The sequence below is a fragment of the Odocoileus virginianus genome, chromosome 1 (assembly GCF_023699985.2).
Source record: "Odocoileus virginianus isolate 20LAN1187 ecotype Illinois chromosome 1, Ovbor_1.2, whole genome shotgun sequence".
Classification (NCBI taxonomy): domain Eukaryota; kingdom Metazoa; phylum Chordata; class Mammalia; order Artiodactyla; family Cervidae; genus Odocoileus; species Odocoileus virginianus.
This window is the reverse complement of record NC_069674.1, coordinates 8,074,976-8,098,133: the sequence shown is the minus strand read 5'-3', so window position 1 is coordinate 8,098,133 and position 23,158 is coordinate 8,074,976. Positions and strand designations below refer to the sequence as shown.

Here is a 23,158-nt window from a genome sequence, read left to right as displayed (position 1 = left end):
ATTAAATATGGAATAAATTTTAAGGGCTGAAGTCCTTGTCAGTAATAACTTCATTAATTACTACTATTAAAAAATATCCTGGTGCCAAATGCTTTCTTCATTTTGCCCATCCTTAGTGGGGAAATAGATGGAGCAAGGGCTTCTTTTTTTTTTTTTAAGCAAGGGTTTCTGGATCAAGCTGATCTCTCTCTGAATCCTGCCAAGCCCTGCATAGCTGTATGGTTTGGGCAATCCACTTAACCCCTATGAAAAAATGTTCCCAAGTGGTTGTGTAAGTAGCACATAATAAATGTAGATGCTTAGCACAGAGCCAGGCACGAGGTACGCAGTAAATATTTGTTAAATAAATGAATATTTTTACTCTAAATAGAGTGGGCTGCTAGATTTCCTAAACAAATTAGATTGTAAAATTTCTTAAGTGCTTCTTTCTTCATATTTAGTGGAGAGAAGAGGAAAGAGATTTGTAAAATAATTGAATATGTTATTTACATTTGGAAACTTTTTTCCCAAGCTTTGGGTTGGGAGTTTGAGGGCGGGGAGGTCTTAGATCCCCAGGAAAATGTAAACAACTTCCATATTCCTAGCTGAGGAATATCCTCACAGAGCCCAAGAAGGTTAGAAGAAAATGAATAAGAAAGGAAGAGAGAAAATTGCTAGCAAGGTTGCTAACTAATTGCCCCCCAGGCCAAGACAAGTAAGCAGATGCTTCCTTGGCTTAAACTCACCATTTATTTAATTGAAGATAACATGCATTTCTATTACTGGAGAGTGAAAGGGATAGGGAGATTTCCTTAAAGAAAGCACCCATTCTACCATCCTTATGTTTTCTGATGTGACCTATGCTTTTAAGATCCATACAGGGGAAGAGAATAGATGCATTTGGGGGAAATTTTATTTCTATACTTAGGTCGTTGATGAGTGAGGAAAGAAAGTGGAAAGAAAGAGGAGAAATGGGCGGGTGTAGTATACCTATTTATTAACAAGATCTGAAGGTGAGCGTTGAGGTGCACAGGCGCATAGTAGTGTCTTGCTCACCTGTGCTCATTTCCTGTGGACGCACACTCATCGCAGGGCCAGGACACTGATGCTCGGGTTAATACAGGACATAGGGAGCCGGCCCCATTGGCTCAGGTTACCTTGTTTCCTAGAACAGTGGGCTGGGGCATTTCATTCAATATCACTGAGCTTCAATGTCCTCATACGCCAAATGAGCCTCATAGAGCGGATGTAAGGAATCAAGGATTACTATATTCTTCCATTCTATGACACACACGTTTCCACTTTAATTGGGACAATTCTTAAAATCAGTCCTGTATCCATTGGTGAGGATAGAGTGATACAAAAAATAATGGACATGATACAGTAATTGGCATCTGAGTTTGACGAATCACATGAAGGTCATAAAACCAAAGGGCTCATCGTAACATCTGCAGTATAATCAGCAAAAAGCACACGGTTTGGGGGTGATGCTGAATACTGATGTCTCTACACTGTGCTATACCATGCAGAGCAGACACCCCCCCCACAAAAACTCCCACTTCACTGGTACTTACATTAATGCCATTCAGAATGTACTCTGTGAAAGAGTAATTAAAATCTCAAATGTCCTAGTTTCTCTAATCATCTAAAGAGTCGTAATTTTCTAATGTGAAAAAATAAAGTCAGGTCATGAGTATTGAGGGTCTGTGCTGTGCTTGGCACTCTGCTAGGCACGAGTTTTTTGATTATTTTTTTCTAATATGGCTTTAACATGATTTAATTTCACCACCACCAACAGTACCATATGGCAAATTCCCCATTTTCTGTAAAATAATTTACTGAGGCCTTTGTGTGTTCAAGTGACCGAATTCTCTACACTGAATTTTCCTCAAGGTTTCTTCAGGACATCAGAACATAATGGGGATTTTTTTTCAGGTGGCCCTCTACCAACTGGTTATGAAATTGGATCAGCTGGAGGCAAGAACAGATGGGGTTGAGCAGCAGATGGAAAGATCCTGTTTAGGATATGCAGAATCACTCTGGCAAAATCAATCATGCCACGGGAGTTAGTTTCAGTTTGGTTAAAGAAAATGAACTGAAGTAGACAATTGAGTTTCTGGGAAATTAATATGGGCTCACACTTTAGAAAAATAGTCTTGATTAAGTGTCAATAAGACAAATGAGCTAATGATGCTGAATTAGAAGTCTTAAAATATGCTTGTCAAGGACAATAGTTCTCTTTATTTGGTGCTTACTAAATGACAGACACTTTATGTACATATCTCATTCAATCCTCATAAAGACCCCATGAGACAGGCATCATTCCCATTTTACAAATGATGAAACTGAAGCATTAAGTAAAGTGATCAAGGTCACATAACTATAGGTGACAGAGCCAGGACAGGAACTTGTCTGACTTGAAAGCAATTTAATAGTACAAATCATGACCCCTCCATTATACCACCTTCCAATGTTAAATGATGTGTATGCAAGAAAAATTAGAAGAGAAAATGGTCAATATGCTGAAATCCTAGATGTTTCCCACAGTAACTATTAGAATATGTTGTTGTTGTTGTCCAGTCGCAAAGTCGTGTTCAATTCTTTATGACCCCATGGACTGTATGTAGCCTGCCAGGCCCCTCTGCCCATGTGATTTACCAGGCAAGAGTACTGGAGTGGGTAGCCACTTCCTTCTCCAGGGGATGTTTCCAACCCAGAGATCGAACCCGTGTCTCCTGCTTTGGCAGGTGGATTCTTTACCATTGATCACCAGGGAAGCCCAGCAATCAGAATAGGCTTATGATAATCCTGAATGATCCCTAGAGTTCCTACCTGAATCCTGGTGGGAAATACACAGCAATCACCATGGCCACTGGCCCATAGTGAAGAAGCGGCCCACAGCAGCCACACAGAACTGCAGGGAATCACATGGGCTTCCTCCCTGTAGGGGTCCCCTAAAACTCTCCCAGAATCCTGGAGCCACGCTGATCCAGAAGTGGATCTCCGTAGAAACCTTAGGCCAGAAGAGGGCTGGTACCCATTAAGCCAAAATACACTGTGAAGAATCTTGCTTGCATTCAACAAATCTGTGAACCTGAAGATGTGGGTGACTTGGACTCCCCTCTTACTTCAAAACTCCAGATAAGCCAGAAAAAAGAAAAATCACTTCCAAATATTTACCCTGCTCTAACTTTAGAACAAGAATGGGAAATAGAAGGGAATCATCATTAATTGATTGCCTGCTATTTGTCAGGCACTGGGCAGACTATATAATTGGTTGGAGGGAAGAAAAGTTAAGGCAACAGATGGAGACAAATCTGCCAAGCACCATCCTCTTTATGCATTATTTCATTTCATATAATGTTCTCTCATGTCACCAAGTTCCTGTTGACTTCTAAGCTATGTTTTTCTCCTCAGCCAAATATTCAAGAGGCAGGTACTGGTTATAAGTAAGCAGAACATAAGCCCATTCTCTAAGAAAAATAGCAAAAATGGCAAATATATCCTCTTAAGGAACTAAATTTCTTTCTCTGACTTATTTTCCTTGAACAAAACAAGATTTTGCTATTTCCATTACCATAGCCTTGCTATTCATACAGAGAAATCACAGAAATCCTTGAGCCTTCAAGAAAGTAGAGGCATTCTTATTAAATATGAGAGTGAATAATCTTTTCAGATGCAACTATGCCTATAGTGTGAGAACAGTAAATGTTTTGGGAGTGCAAACATGAATTAAAGCCATAGGTGTTATGCATTATAGACACTAAATTAATAATAAATCAGTAATAAACTGATTGTTTTTTTAAAAAATAGGATTATGGATATACAAGGTATAAGATGATATTTTAACAATCTATCATTATGTTTATATTCTGGGACACTAAAAACAATTACATGCCATGAACCATACCTTGACAATAAACACATTAAAGAATAGAATGTAAAATATAATTAATGAATTTTGAGACATAAATTTTGTCACATTATTTCTGAATTTTTTTTTCATTTTAGGTTCAAAACAATGTGTTTTACACTCATTTGCTGCCAGATGTCAGTTCTGATACAGTAGGCATTGCTTACACACCTGTGAACATCAGAACTTGGAGAATGCATGTCAGCATTTTGCAGGAAAATTCCAAACACAATAATTGTGCACTTATTATCCTGGGGATAATGTGTTTAACAATATAGTGGAAACAAGAGTGAAAAAGGGGTCTAGCTCTGTGTCATTGCGAAATGGCTTATGAGCCCAGCACCAAAGTATTTTAGTTGCTTAATAGATTTGTTTAAGATGTGTAATGTCACCTTACCTCTTGATAGCATAGAAATTTATATTTAATAGCTTTTTTATTAAAAAATTAACTGTAAGTCAAAACATGACTCAAAGAGTCAAAGTGAAAGAAGTTTTAGAAACATCTTAACCAATTTCTTTTATATATATATATGCAAGAAATGATTTTAAAAACTAGTGAGAATTAGAAAGAGTTTTCTCAATAAACATAAAAATTATTTTTTGACCACTTGAAAGAATTCAACATCCATTTGTGATAAAAATAAAAACTCTCATCAACGTTAGAGTGAACATATCTCAACATAAGACCATTTATGACAAATCTACAGCTAACATAATACTCAGCTACTCAATGGCAAAAAGAAAAAAAACTTTTTTTCTACAATCAGGAACAAGACAAGGATGTCCACTCTCCTCACTCTTATTTACCATAGTATTGGAAGTCCTAGCTATAGCAATCAGACAAGAAAAAGAAATAAAAACATATCCAAATTGGAAGGAAAGAAGTAAAACTGTCATTGTTTGCAAATTATGTGATACTAACATATAAAATGCTAAAGACTCCATAAGAAAACTATTAGAACTAATAAATTCAGTTAAGTTTCAGGATGTAATATTGATATACAAGTATCTGTTACTTTTCTATGTACTAATAATTATCTATCAGAAAAAGCATGAAGATGGCTCCATTTAAAATCATGTCAAAAAGAATAAAATATCTAGGAATTGACTAAGTCAAAGAGGTGAAAGACTTATACTCAATACATCATAAAACACTGATGAAGGAATTTGGAAAAGATACAAGGAAATGGGAAGATAACCTGTATTCTTGCATTGTAGAATTAATGTCGTTAGAGTTCCATACAACCCAAAGCAGTTTACAGATTTAATATGATCCTTATCAAAATACCCATGACATTTTTCACAGAAGTAACATAAGTAACCCTAAACTTTATGTGGAACCACAAAAGACCCCAAATTGCCAAAGCAATCTTGAGAAAAAAGAACAAAACTGGAAGTATCATACTTTCTCACTTCAGTCTGTACTACAAACCTACAGTAATCAAAACATCATGGTACTGGCACAAAAACAGACACACAGGTCAATAGAATAGAATAGAAACCCCAGAAGTAAACCTATGCACTTATGGTCAATTAATCTAATACAGAGGAAACAAGAATATACAATAGAGGAAAGGCACTCTTCTCAATAAGTGGAACTGGGAAAACTAGATACATGTAAAAGAATGAGATTAGAACTTTCATTCACTCCATACACAGAAATAAACTTTAAATAGATTAAAGGCATTTAAGTATGTAAGACCTGCAATCATAAGACTCCTAAAAGAGAACATAGGCAGAATACTCTTTGACATAAGTCATAGCAATATTTTTTGGATTTGTCTCCTATGGCAAAAGAAACAAAAATCTTAGAAAAGGGACATTATAAATCAACTATACTTCAATAAAATAAACAAACACACAAATGGCCATGATTAAACTTAAAAGTATTACACAGAAAAGCAAACCATCTACAACACAGAATGAAAAAACTTATTGAATGGAAGAAAATATTTGCAAATGATGAGACTGATAGAGGGTAAATATCCCCAAAAATATACAAGCAGTTCATACAACTCAGCATCAGAAAGCCAGACAACCTGATTTAAAAATGGGCAATATGAGACTTTGCTGCCTCTCCAGTGGTTAGGACTTGGCTCTTGCACTGCTGTGGGCCTGGTTTCAATCCCTGTTCAGGGAACTAAGATATTTATTTATTTATTTATTTGAACTAAGATCTTTAAAGCCCTGCAGTGCAACAATAAAAAAAGAAGAAGAAAATGGGCTGAGGATGTGAATAGACATTTTTCCATAGAAGACAGAAATGACCCCACAAGCATATGAAAAGGTGCTCAACATCACTAATCATCAGAGAAATGTAAATTAAAACCACAGTGAGATATCACCTCACACCTGTCAAAATGACTATCATCAAAGAGACCACAAATAACAAATGCTGGCAAGGATGCGGAGAAAAGGGAACCCTCATATGCTGTTGGTGAGATGTGAATTGGTGTAACCACTGTGGAAAACAATATGGAGGATTCTCAAAAAACTGTATAAGCTAGATACAGAACTACCATATGAGCCAGTAATTCCACTCCTGGGCATAAATCCAAGAAAAAAGGGAAACACTAATTTGAAAAGATATAACTTTAAATAGAATACAACCTATAAAAATATCGAATCACTATGTTGCATACCTGAAACTAATATCGTATTATAAATACCTGATAAAAAAGTAAATAGTAAAACAAAATATATTTTTTCAGTAAGTATGTTTATTCAGAACTTTTGATGTTTCTTCAAAATATAATACTTTCAAGTGATAAAATGTATTCACTTTGTCAGTGTTTTTTTCTTATTTTTTCCATAAAACTCTAATTGCTGATATCATAGATATGCATAGATATATGGTATATAAAAGGAATATTAGGAGATGGTCTATAATTCCAGAGATGTATCGTACAGTAGAAATCTCAGATTGGTTCTATAATTAAGTGGCTGAGTAACCTTGAGCAAGTCACTTAGTCGCTCTGTGCCTCACCTGTGAAATGAGGAGCTGTGCTAGGTGATACCTGGGCCTTGAGAAAAGAATGGATATAAGGAGACAGCTGACTCAGTCAGGAAAATAGAACCTGCTCTAGATATCCCAGGAAGGAAGAGCAGTAACCTAGAGCATTAAATGCTCTCTCAGGTAATGGAAAGGCTGAAATAACCAAGGTCAAGGAGACCACGGCTGTCTCTTAGCTTCTTCACTGGCTACCAATGAGCTAGACTCTGCTTCTTACCCTCCAGGTCAGGACTTACAGGAAAATTCCACGAATGGTCACAGCTGCCTACAGCACCCATGAGAGAACTTCTAGAGGCTACCACAAAACCTTGAGCGTGCCAAAACCCACACATCGACAGACCACTGCTCAGACATGTACTTCTTTGCCACCACTCAGATCTCAAAGGCTTCTCACTGGTAGACTCTGAAAGGGCACTCTGCTGACAGGGCATTTTGGAAGGCATGTTGCCAGGCTACCGGTCCTTGGGCTGGGGGGAGGTCGTTGAAGGGGAGGGAGGTGCTGAGTATCTTGGACACCCCGGCCCAAGGACTAGGGGCGTGATGACAATGCAGCAGGGTGAGACGTAAAGGAAGGCGTGCAGATACATTGAGGAGTCGCGCGGGGGAAGGTCTGCGTCAGAAATTTGCTTCAAAGGAAGAAGTGAAAGGTTAGATATGGATTTTTTCCTTTCACCCTAGCAAGTCAATGTAATCTATAAATCAAGTCTCTTGGGTTCTTCTACTGACTATCATGTTCTTTTTCTCTGTTTTTCTTGTAACCGGGAACAATATGCCTGCCCCCTCATAGTGCGAGAATAATGATTTGCCGGCAGAAGCTCCATGAATCAGCCTTTGCACTGAACATGTTATATTGTTTGGGAACCCAGCTAAATTTTTCCGTAACTGCTTTAAAAGTGATTTCCATTTAGAGCTAGGTGGAACAAATTCCTGCTGCTGGCTAAATCTTCTTTTTCTTTTTCTATGAACAGAGTCTCATAAAAAGGACTATTGCTCTTTTGTACATCTTTTTCTGTGATGCATTTTGTGTTGGGGTCTATGAAGGAAGCTATCTAAAAATGCATTGTGTTGTAAAAATATTCTCGTAACTCTACCAGAATTCAACTTTTTAATAGTTGTCTTCCTTCCCCTTTATGTCTCTTTTTCAATTATGTCTTTCCCTTTGGTACACTGCCAAATTAATGTTTCTGGATCTTTCATAGACACCTACAGTGACTGAAAGAATCCATCTTCCACCTTTGAAATCCTCATTACACCCCAGCAGTTTGCTGACTGCAAGAATTCAGACCCCAGATACAGGAAGAGAGAATCACTTTCAATAGGAAAGCTAACATTATCAGTAGATGAAACTCAACTATTTTTTATGATACGTAAATATAATAGGCATCCCTTCGAGCCGATTTCTGGTGTGTATCTAAGTTATGTTATGGCAGACCTCAGCTGATAAAAATGCTGCTATTGATTTAGTAAATGCTGTCGATTTAACTTATCTCAACATTTTAGTGTTGTTATATTTATTTTAAGCCGTACAAAGGTCCATGTTTTCTTTATAAGTCAGCTGAATCAGAAACTTATCTCTCTGCCTGTTCACACCTTCTTCTAACTTCTTAACTGCAGGGCCAGACTAACTTCACCTAGGGACTGATTTTCTACTAAGTGTGACAAAAGACTTGCATCGGCTTCCAAAGTGTCACTGTGTCATCATCCAGTGGAATAGTCTCCTAAAAAAATGTTAGTGTCAAGACTTCTCTAGCATTCCAGTCATTAAGACTTCACCTTTCAATGCTGGAGGTGCAGGTTCAATCCCTGGTCAGAGAAGTATGATCCCACATGCCTTGCAGCCAAAAAACAGGAACATAAACAACAGAAGCAATATTGTAACTAATTCAATAAAGACTTTTAAAATGGTCCACATTTAAAAAAAATTATCTTAAAAAATGTTAGTCTCTGTGCAAGGATGTGGTAAGCCACAAGTTAGAGCTGACCAGTTGGGACATAGAGTAGGGATCCAGCTACACAGGTCAGAAAGGACCCCACCAACCTCTCCACTGACCAAGAGGAGAAAGATGCAGAGATTCTAAAGCAGGAAGTTCAGTTCAGTGCAGTCGCTCAGTCGTGTCCGACTCTTTGTGACCCCATGAACCACAGCACACCAGGCCTCCCTGTCCATCACCAACTCCTGGAGTTAACCCCAACTCATGTCCATTGAGTTGGTGATGCCATCCAACCATCTCATCCTCTGTTGTCCCCTTCTCCTCGTGCCCTCAATCTTTCCCAGCATCAGGGTCTTTTCCAGTGAGTCAGCTCTTCGCATCACGTGGCCAAAGTATTGGAGCTTCAGCTTCAACATCAGTCCTTCCAATGAACATTCAGGACTGATCTTCTTTAGGATGAACTGGTTGGATCTCCTTGCAGAAAGACCAGGAGCCAAAAAGTAAGCATGGGCAAAGAAAATTGAGCAGAACCATCAATAGAGTCATGAAGTTATCGATCCATCAAAGAAATGTAGAGAAGCTGTAATGTATGTAGCAGTCAAGTGGAACGCCTCCTTTTAAGGGTGGGGAAAATGAGGCTCAGAAGTGATTAAGTATCATACACCAGACAGCAGCCCACCAAGATGAGCCTGATGTCAGTACAGTCTAACACTTGACTCTGTAGCAGCTGTTCTCTGTGGCAACAGCAAACGGATAAGGGGAACTGATACGAAGACTCTTAGAAACAATATAGCAGGAACTCACAAGTCCAATAACTTGTTGAAAATAAACATTTTTTGTGCTGTGCGTAGTCGCTCAGTCATGTCCAACTCTTTGTGACCCCATGGACTGTAGCCCACCAGGCTCCTCTCTCCATGGCGATTCTCCAGGCAAGAATACTGGAGTGGGTTCCCATGCCTTCCTCCAGGGGATCTTCCTGACCCAGGGATCAAACCCAGGTCTCCTGCAGGCCAGGTGAATTCTTTAACAACTGGGAAGCCACCAGGGAAGCCCAATAACTTGTTAAAAATAAACATCATTTTAGTAGCTTGAATTGTGTCCCCGGCAAAAAGTTATGTCCTCAAGTCCAGTTCCTGTGAATGTGACCTAGTTGGAAATAGGGTCTTTGCCAGTTTAATGAGGTTAAGGATCTTGGGCTTAGCCTGCCCCCAATCCAGTGATGGTATCCTTACAGGAGAAAGGATGGGGGTGGGGTGTACTTGGCAGAGATACAGAGAAGAAGGCCATAGGAAGATCCATGTGAAGAGCGAGACAGGGTTTGAAGTTATGCTGCCATGCACCAGGAGCCCTCAGAAGAGGCAAGGGCATTTCCCCCCCCAGCCTCCAGGGGGAGCGCTGCTCTCCTAGCATCTGTGGTTTCTGATTCCCAGCCTCCAGGGCTGTGAGGGAAGACATTTCTGTTGATTTAAGCCACCAAGTTTGTGGTGCTGTGTTGCAGTAGCCCAAGAAAGCAGATACAATCGTGAATGTGGATGCAACCATGAATGCTTCCAACGTTAAAAAAAAAATCTGGGAAGATGGTTTAGTATTTCCAATAGTTATTTTTTATTAATTTTAATAACATGCATGTTATTAATCCTCCTGAACCCTCAGGAGATATGGGTTCGGTCACTGAGTTAGGAAGATCTCCTGGAGTAGGAAATGGCCACCCACTCCAGTATCCTTGCTTGGAAAATCCCATGTACAGAGGAGCCTGGCGAGCTACAGTCTGTGAGGTCACAAGAGTCAGACACAGCTGAGTGACTGAGCACCTGAAATGACATTGCTTTTAACTTTAATATTGGGAGTAGCTATACATGTAAGGGCTCTTCTGAATGTTTCCACCCTAAGGTCCTAAACATTTAACATTGACCTAAAAGTCCCTCCTCAGTTCCCCAGACCCATTCCCTCCCAACTTCCCTACCCCCGGTGTTTCAGGCACACCAGTCTCTCTCAGCCCACAAATACACTGACCCGCTCCCACCTCAGGCTGTGTCTCACGCTTCCACCTAGGTTGTCACACCCATTCGCCACCCAACACCTCCTTCCCCAGTCTGAAGTCAGCTCCGAAAGCATCACTGTTTAGAAGCCCCTACTGCCTCTTTAGGGCTTCCCAAGTGGCACTAGTAGTAAAGAACCCACCTGCCAGGAGACATAAGAGACTCAGGCTGAATCCCTGGGTCTGCGAGATCCTCTGGAGGCGGGCATGGCAATCTTGCTCGGAGAATCCCATGGAAGAAGGAGCCTGGTGGGCTACATAGTCCACAATGTCTCAAAGAGTTTGACATGACTGAATGACTTAGCATGCCTGAACATGACCGACTCTTTAAAATAAATCAGCCACAGCCTCCCCCTCACTTTATAAGGTATCCTAGCACCTCCCCTCCCCTCGTAGTAATCATCACTGTTTGTAATTCCCACTGACGACATTGCTATATTGCGTGTCTTTCTCACCAGCTCCATGAGCCCAGGCACAGGACTCTTCACTCAGAACCAGTGCAGTAGCTGACAAATAACAGGCCAACCTAAATATTTGGTAAATAGAGGAGTGGTAATGTTTAGACTTGCATGAAGTTATGGTCCATTATTTACACTTCAGCTTCTTCATCGTTCACACTTAGAGCTGTCCTAGTCTCAGCATATAAAATTGAAACTCTAGGAAAATGAGTGTGCTGTGCTTAGTCACTCAGTCATGTCTGACTTTTTGAGACCCCCATGGTCTGTAGCCCACCAGGCACCTCTGTCCATGGAATTCTCCAGGCAAAAATAACTGGAGTGGGTTGTCATGCCCTCCTCCAGATCTTCCCTACCCAAGTATCAAACCCAGGTCTCCCGCATTGCAAGCAGATTCTTTACCGTCTGGGCCACACATAGTCATAGCCCCCTTATTAATATATTATAATGATGTCTTAGTTTTTCCCCTGTGAGTTTTCTCGTAGCTGAAATTCTGCTCTGTCCCAAAGGCATTTTATAAATAAGTCAACATAACTATAGGGGCTGTAAGAGCTTACAGTCATTTTACCACGGTGTTGATTTTCTTGGAAATGCCAGCTTGCCCTAATTATCTTTATTCATGAGTGGAATTGGTGAGCATTTGTTGGCCACCCAATAGATTCCAAAGATCATATTCCAAAGTATCCTAAAATCTATAAATGAGAAAAGCAGCTAACCAGAGCAGTAACGAAGGTAAGTGTTATGGCAGTGGATCTGCACAGTGCAAACTGAAGTGGTGAAGGACTGGGATGAGAGTAAAGGACTGAATAAGACCAGGCTGTGGGCGTCACAGGAATATTTCCAGACGCAGTAGCTCTAGTTGTTGTCCTTGTTCAGTTGTGAAGTTGTATCCGAGTCTTTGCCAATGTGTTGGAGCTTCAACTTCAGCACCAGTCCTTCCAATGAATATTCAGGATTGATTTCCTTAAGGATTGACTGGTTTGATCTCCTTGCTTGTCCAAGGGACTTTTAAGAGCCTGCTCCAACACCACAGTTGGAAAAAATCAAGTCTTCAGCACTCAGCCTTCTTTATAGTCCAACTCTCACATTCATACATGACTACTGGAAAAACCATAACTTTGACTATATGGTCAAATGACTTTGTTGGCAAAATGACATCTCTGCTTTTTAATGCACTGTCTAGGTTTGTCATAGCTATTCTTCCAAGAAGCAAGAGTAACTCTGAAGATGAGTCTTAAATGAAGAGTGGGAGAAAATGAATAAAGCTATAAAGGTTGGTTTAGGGCAGGGTTTCTCCTCCTTGGCATTTTGCATCTCTGACAGCTTGAAAAGTGATGCCAGTGTGACAAGTGAGATTCTCCAGACACTGCCAAATATCCCCTGGAATGCTACATCCCCCACCTGAGAGCTGTGCCTTGGGGCAGAGAAGATCTGAGTAACTATGAGCATTTTCCCAGAGCTCTTTTGAGGAGTGCCTGGAGGGCTATGGAGAGAGATGAGGGAAAAGGTAAGATACAGTGTTAAACAAGAATTTCATGTGTTAAGCTAAGGTGTTTAGAACTTTATCCTGAAAGCTCTTGTGGGGAATTGAAGGATTTTAAGTAGGAGATGGATAAGGGTCACTTTACGTTTAAGAAAAATCACTCTGGTTGCCACTGTTGTTGTTTAGTCACACAGTTGTGTTCAACTCTTTGCGACCCCATGAATTGTAGCACTCCAGGCTCCTCTGTCCTCCGCTTTCTCCTGGAATTTGCTCAGCTTCATGTCCATAGAGTCGGTGATGCCATCCAACCATCTCATTCTCTGCCACCCTCTTCTCCTCCTGCCCTCAATCTTTCCCAGCATCAGGGTCTTTTCCAAAGAGCTGGTTCTTTGAATCAGGTGGCCAAAGTACTGGAGCTTCAGCTTCAGCATCAGACCTTCCAATGAATATTCAGGGTTGATTTCCTTTAGGAATGACTGGTTTCATCTCCAGGCGGTCCAAGGGATTCTCAAGAGTCTCCAGCACCAAGATTCGAAGCTGGTTGCCATGGAAAGAATGAATTGATTAGGGGTCAGATGCAGGTTGTAATCTAGGAGAGCAGTGATGAGTGAGGATGACAAGTAAAGGGAAGTTTGAGACTCAGATCAAACCTCTAGGACTTTGTCCAGGATGGTGTCTAGATTCTTGACTGGGATGAAAAGAAGGTGGTAACATAAATGTTCTCCAATAGCAGTTGAAAATTAAGCCCCATGAATCTATGAATAGAGAAACTATTCTGAGGCTTGAACACAGAAAAAAATCACTTGCAAAGTTTTTTAAGTGTAATCTAGGTGAACTCATGGTGTAAAAATACAAATAGCTTTACCTAAGGCTTCAAATTCAATTAGGCCTTCAGCAAAGATTCCTTGAGCAAACTGTCAAAAAAAATTACTAGTTTTAAAAGTAATCAATATAATAGAAAACCTTAGTAAATTTCCACCACCACCACCTGCCCCCACTCAAGCAATATCTTAGACAAGCGAGGCAAACGCAAATTGAAGAATTGAAGCCATTTTTCTTTCCTGATTGTACAGAAAATTGTCTCATTTCTTTGCTTTACTTTCTGAGTCTATATAATGATAACAGAAAAAAATGGCATGTTTGGATATTTTTATGTATCCAAGTAGCTGGATCTTTGACAATACTAAGATAAGTGATTGTCATCAGGAACTAGCATTTGGCAGAAGTTCTGTTTCCATTCAGCCATTCTTAGTGTATGAGATGCATCCTTTTTGGGAGAATGGACCAGAGAGAATTTTGTGAGCCCCTTCTCTAGAGGGAGGAGAACAGGTTCTGAAGAGGCTTCTCAGCTGGATAGCACTGTGAAATACTCAAAGGCAACTAACAATCCAGGACGAAGCACAATAGCTTTCATAGACTGTGTTGCAGAAAAGTTCTCTGCTCCCAATTTCACAAAGCTATAAGGGGCTTCCCTGGCAGCTCAGCAGCAAAGAATCTGCCTGCAACACAGGAAATGCAGGAGACGCAGGTTTGATCCTAGGTCGAGAAGATCCCCTGGAGGAGGACACGGCAACCTACTGCCTGAAGAAGCCTGGCAGGCTCCAGTCCATAGCGTCACAGAGTCGGACATGACTGAGAGGCTGAACGTGCATGAGTGGCCCTTACTCTTCAACATGAGGAACATAGGAAATTCAAGGATTTGAATGGTGATCCGAGAAAATGTGGGCAAAGTTCAAAACAAATACTTTAGCTGAAAGTTATTGTACAACTGAAAAAAGCTTTAACTAAAAATACTGTCTAGATTTAGCCGTACGCCAGCATCCAGGTTGTGACTAGGAGATTGTTTGAGCAATTCCTAAATAGAAATCATTCAAATTGCAGCAAGAATGTTAAGATCATCTGAAATCTTGAAGAATACATAAGAGGTATTCATGCATAAGTAGGAGGTTTAAATGGATTTTCAATGTGTTAATTAACTATATTTTCGAGTATTGGGCTTCAATGACATAAAAAGATAGAAATTCTTACTAATCTAGATAATGATGTATGTTTTCTTTTAAAAATCATCAACCTTAATATCTTTAAAATATCACACATTTAACAAAACAGTTTGTGTGTGAGTGCTCAGTTATGTCCAAATCTTTGGGACCCCCATGGACTGTAGCCTACCAGGCTCCTCTGTCCATGAGATTCTCCAGACAAGAATACTGGAGTGGCTGCCATGCCCTTCTCTAGAGGATCTTCCCAGGGAAGATTTGATCCCAGGGATCAAACCTGGGTCTCTGTGTCTCCTACATTTGCAGGCAGATTTTTTATTACCACTGGCGCCACCTGGGAAGCCCAACGAAAAACAGTTTAAGTCATAAATCAAGCTAATTCAGAAATTAAAAATTATAAAACACGGTTCACACTGATCAACCTTACAATTAATTCTTTACTATTTCTAAAACACACACTTTTATTTTCATGTCACATATGCCACACAACATGCTTGGTGTTTTAAATGCATAGCTCATTTGCTCTTCACAACCATGAAGGTAGACAAATTATTCCCCTTTTACTGAAAATGATGTTAACATCCCAGTGAAATTATTTACCAAAGATCAGACAGCTGGAAAGTGGCATCCTGTGATTAGGGGGCTGAATTCCCAGGTGACTTGGTGGTAGAGAATCTGCCTGCCAGTGCAAGAGACCCAGGAGGCGACAGTTCAACCCCTGGGTCAGGAAGACCCTCTGGAAGAGGAAATGGCAACCCACTGCCGTGTTCTTGCCTGGGAAACCCACGGACAGAGGAGCCTGGACGGCTACAGGCCATGGGGTCTCAAAGAATCAGACGCGACTAAGCGACTGAGCATGCACATAACTAGGGGAGAGTATTTTCCCTCTATGTTATGAGGAACAAAAGAAACACAAGCGATAAGTTCACTGGTGGATTTTGAATAAAACTCTAATAAAGACAAGTTGTTATGGATACATCAGATAGTACAGCCCATTCTCAGATGGAAGAAGGACTATATGACTCTGCAGAGTACTGGATTTATCTCCACATCTGTGTTTTAATAATACTGTTTTGTGTGTGTGTGTGTGTGTGTGTGTGTGTGTGCGCGCACGCTCAGTCATGTCTGACTCTTTGCAACCCCATGAACTATAACCCACTAGGTTCCTCTGTCCATGGAATTTTCCAGGCAAGAATGCTGGAGTTGATTGCCATTTCCTAGGCCAGGGGATCTTCCCAACTCAGGGATTGAACCCACATCTCCTGCATTGGCAGGTGGATTCTTTACCACTAGCGCCACCTTCACTTCAATAATACTGTTACTTTTAATAGCTGTAGGAACTACACTCATCTCTGAGGGCAAGGGGAAGACAATAATTTTAGCAATTTTAAAATAATTTTTGAATACTTAAATATTTCACTTCCACACCAAATATTTTCCAGTGAAAATTTGGCCTGCCTGGATTCTAAAAGGCATTTGAGCTTCAAACTTTATTTAATGGTAGGAATACATAACTGAATATTTAATTTCCTGAAATGGTTCCAAATTATAGAAACACAGAGAAAGCTTAAGTACCAGGGAACAAAAATTTTCAGAATTGGTAAGGATTCATAATTCATACACACAGCACTAAACCTTTAAGTGAATAACTATGCTGTTGGCAGCTTGAAAGAAATGTTAATTTTATTTATATTTTAAAATAATGCATTCAAAGTCAAAGGAGCCTTAAACATCTCTGTGTTAGAGATCATGAATCACATCAGTGACGTCAGGCTCCAGCTTAATCTTCTGAGAAGTATATTAAATTGGGATGATAATTGTTCAGTAAAATATGTCCTAGAAGTATAGTAAATATGATTGATTTAATATATCATTGAGATTCTACTGCAAAAAACGGCATGAAACAGCAACATTCTGTTGCTATTTTATAACTTGCATTTTTCTAAAGTGACCATTAGCATAATACAGTCACATCGTTAACGACAGTCTGCACAGATGAAATATTTCAAAGCCAGTATTACATTTTCATCAAGTAAATGACCATGTGTTTCAATAAACACAATTATGAATGTTAATATACCAACAGATTGAGTAATTTGATTTTTCAGCATGAGTGTTTATAGGGGGAAACAAATTAATCATATTTGAGGTAACACTTAGGAATTCAAACTTTTAAAAGAACGTAATCTGTTTCCCTGCAACTGTTCTTTGCTGGGCGGGAATCACGGTTGCCTTTCTGTGTTCCTTCCGGATAGGGATTGGCAGACTTTTTCTGAAAGAGTGAGATAATCGTTACCTAGGCTTTGCCAGCAGTAACTCTCTGTAGTATCTACTAAACTATCACTGTAGATGCAAGTAGCACAGAAAATACATAAAGGGATGGACATGGCTGTTTTCCAATAAAAGGGGGGAAAAACAGATTGTGGTTCTGCCTGTCCCCTTCTGAGATCATCTTGTCATTAAGTAAATAGCCAGTGCAGAAGTGTTTTCATCGTAGGGCCAGAGAAGGTGGAGTGAATCATAATCGTTGTCTCAGTAAAGATCCACGGGCTCCTAGTTGCGGAACAGAAACATCCAAGGAAATCTGCTTCCCCTGCCTGTGCCAGCAGCCTGGGCCATTCCCGAGGGAGCAGCTCTCTACTCTCACATCCCTGCTCTTTTTACACCCCACATCCCACACACCTCATAGTCAAGAAGGCAAGAAAGATGTGTGCCATCACTTCACTCGAGTCCCTTTTATCTGCAGGCACACATTTGGCATGAGGATGGTGACATGGACACAAATGGAAACTTAGACGAGTCAGCTGTGATAGCTTCTCAGAATCAAACTGACGGGCTGTTTCAGCCTGCAGTAACAACTTAATGATCGTGTACCACCAGGGGAGAGAGTTTGATGGAAAAAGGCAATATTTAACACTATTGAAGATTAACCCTTATGTAAGCACAAAGAAATGTTTCTATTTTCACTTTTAATAAAAATACCTCAAAAATAATACATTTTTCTGACTCTTTAATACTGTGCTGAGAACAGATTAACCTTTACCTGACAATATATCTAACATTATAATGATCAATTTCTGGATTCCTTTTTTGCAGCATAGCTGTAAATGTAGATAGTGTGAGAACTACTTATCCTGGTGTGAGTCCCAAAATATAATTTCTTGAAATAATCCACATCATGATCATAATTTTTGAGGCTTCTTTAGTCTTTTGGTCTTTTGAGTTTGCCTTTTTGCTAATTCCATGAATTCCAGTGTGAAGAGATAGATACATAAAACCACAGTGGTTAACATCACAAAGCTGAATTTTCTGTAGCATTGATTACTTAATATAGCAAAGTGGAGTTCTCCACAGGAGCATCTCCACACTTGCCACCAGTTGTCTGAATTCTATCCCCAAGACCTGAACTGTTTTCTGTCACACTGGTAACTAGTATCTTCTTATCAGGGTCTGTCTACTCTGTCCATTTGCAAACTAAAATTACAGAGGAGGATGATAAGAAATTTATGTATCATTTCAAAAATCTGTTAAGATGTCTTGAGAAGTTATGAGTTGTTAATCCCATCAACATCATTAGATGGAAAAGAACACATTTCCTACCCTTCTTTCTCTAAACTTCTCATTCATGTTGACTCTTAAATGCTTTAAAATTAAAATTTTTAACCTCTAATGTTGAGATTGAATAGCCTATATAGTGACTTTCTTATGGATCACATTTTTTTTTCTTGGCTGAGACTTTCTGCTTTTCATTTACAAAGCATGCTTGTAATTGCTCAGTGAAGCATTCTTAAAACAGCTGCTTTAAAATCTTTACAGATAACCCTTAACATCCCTGTCATCTCGGTGTTGGGATCTTTTGATATTCTTTTTTTTTCTTCTTCAATTTGAGATCCTCTTATTTCTTGGTATGATGAGCCACTTTTTACTGAAATGTAGACATTTTGGTAATTGTGAGACCATGGATTTGATGCTGTTATCTTTTCTCTACATTTATTTTTCTTTTCCTCCAACCTCCACCCCTTTAAACTCAAGTAGAACTAGAAAAAAGTTAAACATGGCTGGCAGATAGAGCTTGGTACCTCATGTGTCACACTTGAATTCTCCAGGGAGAAGGGGCTTGTCATTGCAGCACCTTTCTCAGCCACAGTGGTAGCGAGGCTAAGATACCACCCCCCCTTCCACTTACTGTCTTCCAATGTCAGTTATTTGCTGAAGTACCAAAGCAGCCCCACCAGTTTCCAGACCATCACTCTCCGAAAATATGCAACCATAATTCACTAGCAAAGACTTAACTGGGGAGGACACAAGTTTGAATTTAGGAATCACCAAAGTACTGTTTTGAAAGAAATACAAGTTTATTGACTTCAATTGTAGGCTTAATTCAAAATCATGGATAGAACAAAGGAAATGCCTTAGAGGGCCTATTTTAAAGCATAGAGCTGACCCATTTGTACATCAGCAGAAAATAATGTGCTTTAAATCCTTAAAAACAACTTGTTTTCTTGAGTAGATTAACCACTGCTTTTAAAACCCTATTTATTTATTCCGTTGACAAAGCTCAAGTAAATTTCAGCAAAAGCCTTTTCTGAGTTTTCACAAATTCTGAAGTAGTGGAGTCCAGCTTAGAAGCTTGAATATATGTGATGTTTCCACTTAAAAAACATAAATTAAGCTGCTTTGTACCATGAGCACTAGACTCTGGTTTGGCACAATTGTTCCATGATCTGAAAGCTGCGCTGGCTATTTTCTGGGTGAGTCATTTCCCATAAAATTTAACAGTGTGTATTACCTGATGGTTTGAGTTTATGATCTGTAAATACTGTGCCTTTACCTCTTTGAATATTTATTTCTTTTTTATAGTTAATTTGGACTTTCATTGATTAAGCATCTGGTTGTACAAAGTGCTTTCTGATGCCAAAGACTGAAAACACTGTACTCTACACATTTTAACATAATTTTGTTGAACACGTTTTTGCTTAAACGTGACTGAGAGTTGCAAAGTTTGACTTGGAGTAATACAGAAATAAGACTTGGAAACTAAGAAAACCTAAGATGATCTTGTAGAAGACTTGGCTCATTGTTTTACAAACGACATTTGAAATTTAGAGAACAATTCAAGCTTGGAGCAAATGGTAAATCAAATATAGTTTAGATCAATTACACGCACTGTGCAAGATGTTTTATGTTGATAGCTTGTCTCCCTACCCTCAGATCAATTTGGCAATTTTATTAGCTAATTCTTATATTTATGATTCATAAAAATACGAACTTGCTTCCTTTTACTGAGGGTCAGTGAAGTATGGGTAGAGGAGGACTGCTCTTATTTCACCTTAAAGAAGAACAATATGAATTCCTAGTAAATTTTTGAAAATAAATGTTACTTGTTGTTTGAAAGCAGCGGCAGTAGTGTATCTTTTTACCTTATAAGAATTTAGAGGTTGATGATTCACTATCACACTCTCGGTACTAGAGTGCTGAGGCAATTAAAAAAGAGACAGAAATCAAAACATCAGTTTAGAGTGTGTTCCTGTAGCCTACAGTCTCTTCAAGTCCTCCTTTTTACTAAAACACATAAAGTGATCAAAGTACCAACTGCATGCTCACAAAATTTAGAAAACATAAAAAACCCCGGCTGCTCCTGACGTCACACTCCTAGGACAAGGGAATAGGCATTGTCCATAGTCCACATGAGCTGCTCCTGACCTTACACTCCTAGGACAAGGGAATAGGCATTGTCCATAGTCCACCTGACTACTGAGTACTCAAACTGTGGTTGTTGTGACAGATATTTTCTTTTATTGGTGGATAATTGATTTAACATGTTGTATTAATTTCTGTTATATAGCAAAGTAATTCAGTTATACACAATGTATATACATTCTTTTTTTATGTTGTTTTCCATTATGATGTGTCACAGGATATTGACTAGAGTTCCCTGTACTATATAGGAGGACCTTGCTGTTTATCCATTCCATATTAATAGTTTGCATCTGCTGATCCCAAACTCCCAGTCCACTCTTGTCTGTGAGTTTGTGTCAGTTTCATAGATAAATTCACTTGTGTCATATTTTAGATTCTACGTGTAAGTGATGTCATGCGGTATTTGTCATTTTCTTTCTGACTTACTTCACTTAGTATGATAATCTCCAGGTCCACTCATGTTGCTCCAAATGACATTATTCCATTCTTTTTATGGCTGAATAATATTCCATTCTGCCTACATGTACCACGTCTTTATCCATTCATCTGTCAATGGACTTTTAGGCTGTTTCCATGTCTTGGCTATTATAAATAGTGCTGCTATGAACACAGGAGGGCATTTATCTTTTGGAACTTAAGCCTTTGTTGGTTGCATCGTTTGCAGGTATTTTCTGCCATTTAATAGACTGTCTTTTCATTTTGTTGATGGTTTCCTTTGCTGTGCAAAAAGTTTGATTAAGTCCTATTTTTTTATTTTTGTTTTTATTTCTATTTCCTTGTAAATGACCTCAGAAAACATTAATATGATTTATATCAGAGAGTTTTGCCTATGATCTCTTTTAGGAATTTTATGGTATTATGTCTTGTATTTCACTTGTTAAGCCATTTTGACTTTATTTTTATACATGGTGTGAGGGTGTCTTCTACTTTCATTGGGTTACATGTAGCTGTCCAACTTTCCCAAGTGGTTCCAAGACCACTTGCTGAAGAAGCTGTCTTTTTCCCATTGTATATTCTTGCTTCCTTTATTGAAGATTAATTGACCATAAGTATGTGGGTTTATTTATGGGCTCTCTATTCTATTTCATTGATCTGTATGTCTGCTTTAGTCCCAGTGTCACAGTGTTTTGATTAATTTGTAGTGTTATCTGAAGTCTGGGAAGGGATATGCCTCCTGCTCTGTTCTTTTTCCTCAGGCTTGCTTTGGCAATATGGGCCTTTTATGATTTCATATAAATTTTAGGATTATTTGCTCTAGTTCTGTGAAAAATGTCATGGGAGAAAGTTGATAGGGATCATGCTAAATCTCTAGATTGCCTTGGGTAGTATGGCCCATTTTAACGACATTGATTCTCCCAATCCAAGAGCATGGGTTATCTTTGCATTTCTTTGACTAATCTTTAATTTCCTTTATTAACATTTTATAGTTTTCAGCATACAAGTCTTTCACCTCTTTGGTCAGGTTTATCCCTAAGTGTTTTATTTTTCTTAATGTGAAATAATTATTTTGTATACAAGGGGATAAATATTAAAATAAATTTTTAATTCACTTAAAATTTTTTTAAATTTGACTATGAAAGAATTTTGAATTACAAATGTGGCTCCCGTCTGATTTCTGTGAAACACACTCTAGTTGGTGGAGATTTAACTGTGTCTAAGGGAAGGAGGATAAACTAAAAAGAGTAGAGAGGAAGAGAAATGCTGGCTGTGGGCTCCCCTGGAAGCTGACGAGTCTAGGCTAGCTACTCCATGTCCCTACATGACTTATGAACTGAAGTGGAAGAAATCTCCCCTCAGGAGAGTACTCCTTCTGCCAGGTGTCAGCCCTTTCAAAACTGAGCCTTTCAAAGCTCCGATTGGCATCGTTGCCTCATACTCTCCCAGAAACTTGCTTTCTTGAAGCATATACTTTCTCTAGGCTTTGGTGAACATTAACTATTCAAATTGCCATATAAAATCCCCCTTTACCATCTATTTTCCTACTGAAGCATGACTTTGCTTTCCCTGGAAAGAAAAGTGTGAAAAATGAAACACCTACCAATACTCAATCCTCTAAAAATCTTACACTCACAGTCTGTCAGAGCTGACAAACAAGACTGAGTCTCTGATATTTGAAAAGAAGTTCTGCCCATGCTGATTCTAACATGTTCTTTTTCAAACAGAGATCCTGCCCTCTCTATATTGGCTACAAAACCCCCACAGAAGTGATATTGCCTCTCTAATCCAGACTCCCTGGGAGAAAGTCTCTCGTCCTAAATAAAGAATGCCTTCTCTGTCCTATATCCAAGCTCTGCTTGATAGTTGGAGGTCCAAGAAGCCATCTGGATCCCTGAGATAAATGGTTCTCCTTGCTAAATCAAGGCATGACCTGGTACATTGCTCAGTTCTTCAACTGAGCTCAGCCTGGATGAGTTCCTGCTGCCTCCTGCTCGGTCATGCTTCTTAACCTTGACTGCATGTTGGAAACACCTGAATAAATTTAAAAAGAAACAGGGCTTGGGGCTTAGGCCATACTAACTGCAGGAGCATCTCAGCTGCTAAGCAGGGGACCTGAAAAAGAGGTTGGCTAATCAGAGGACTCACTTAATGGTTCCATATATTTGTTTTCCCTGTTTATCTTGGTGAGGCTTCCCAGTTGGTGCTAGTGGT

General features: G+C 39.3%; 1 protein-coding gene across 1 annotated transcript in view; it reads left to right on the top strand.

The window, feature by feature from the left end:
* Positions 1-23,158, top strand: part of CNTNAP2 (contactin associated protein 2) — a 2,220,467-nt gene that overhangs the window by 1,679,733 nt on the left and 517,576 nt on the right. The window lies entirely within an intron of this gene.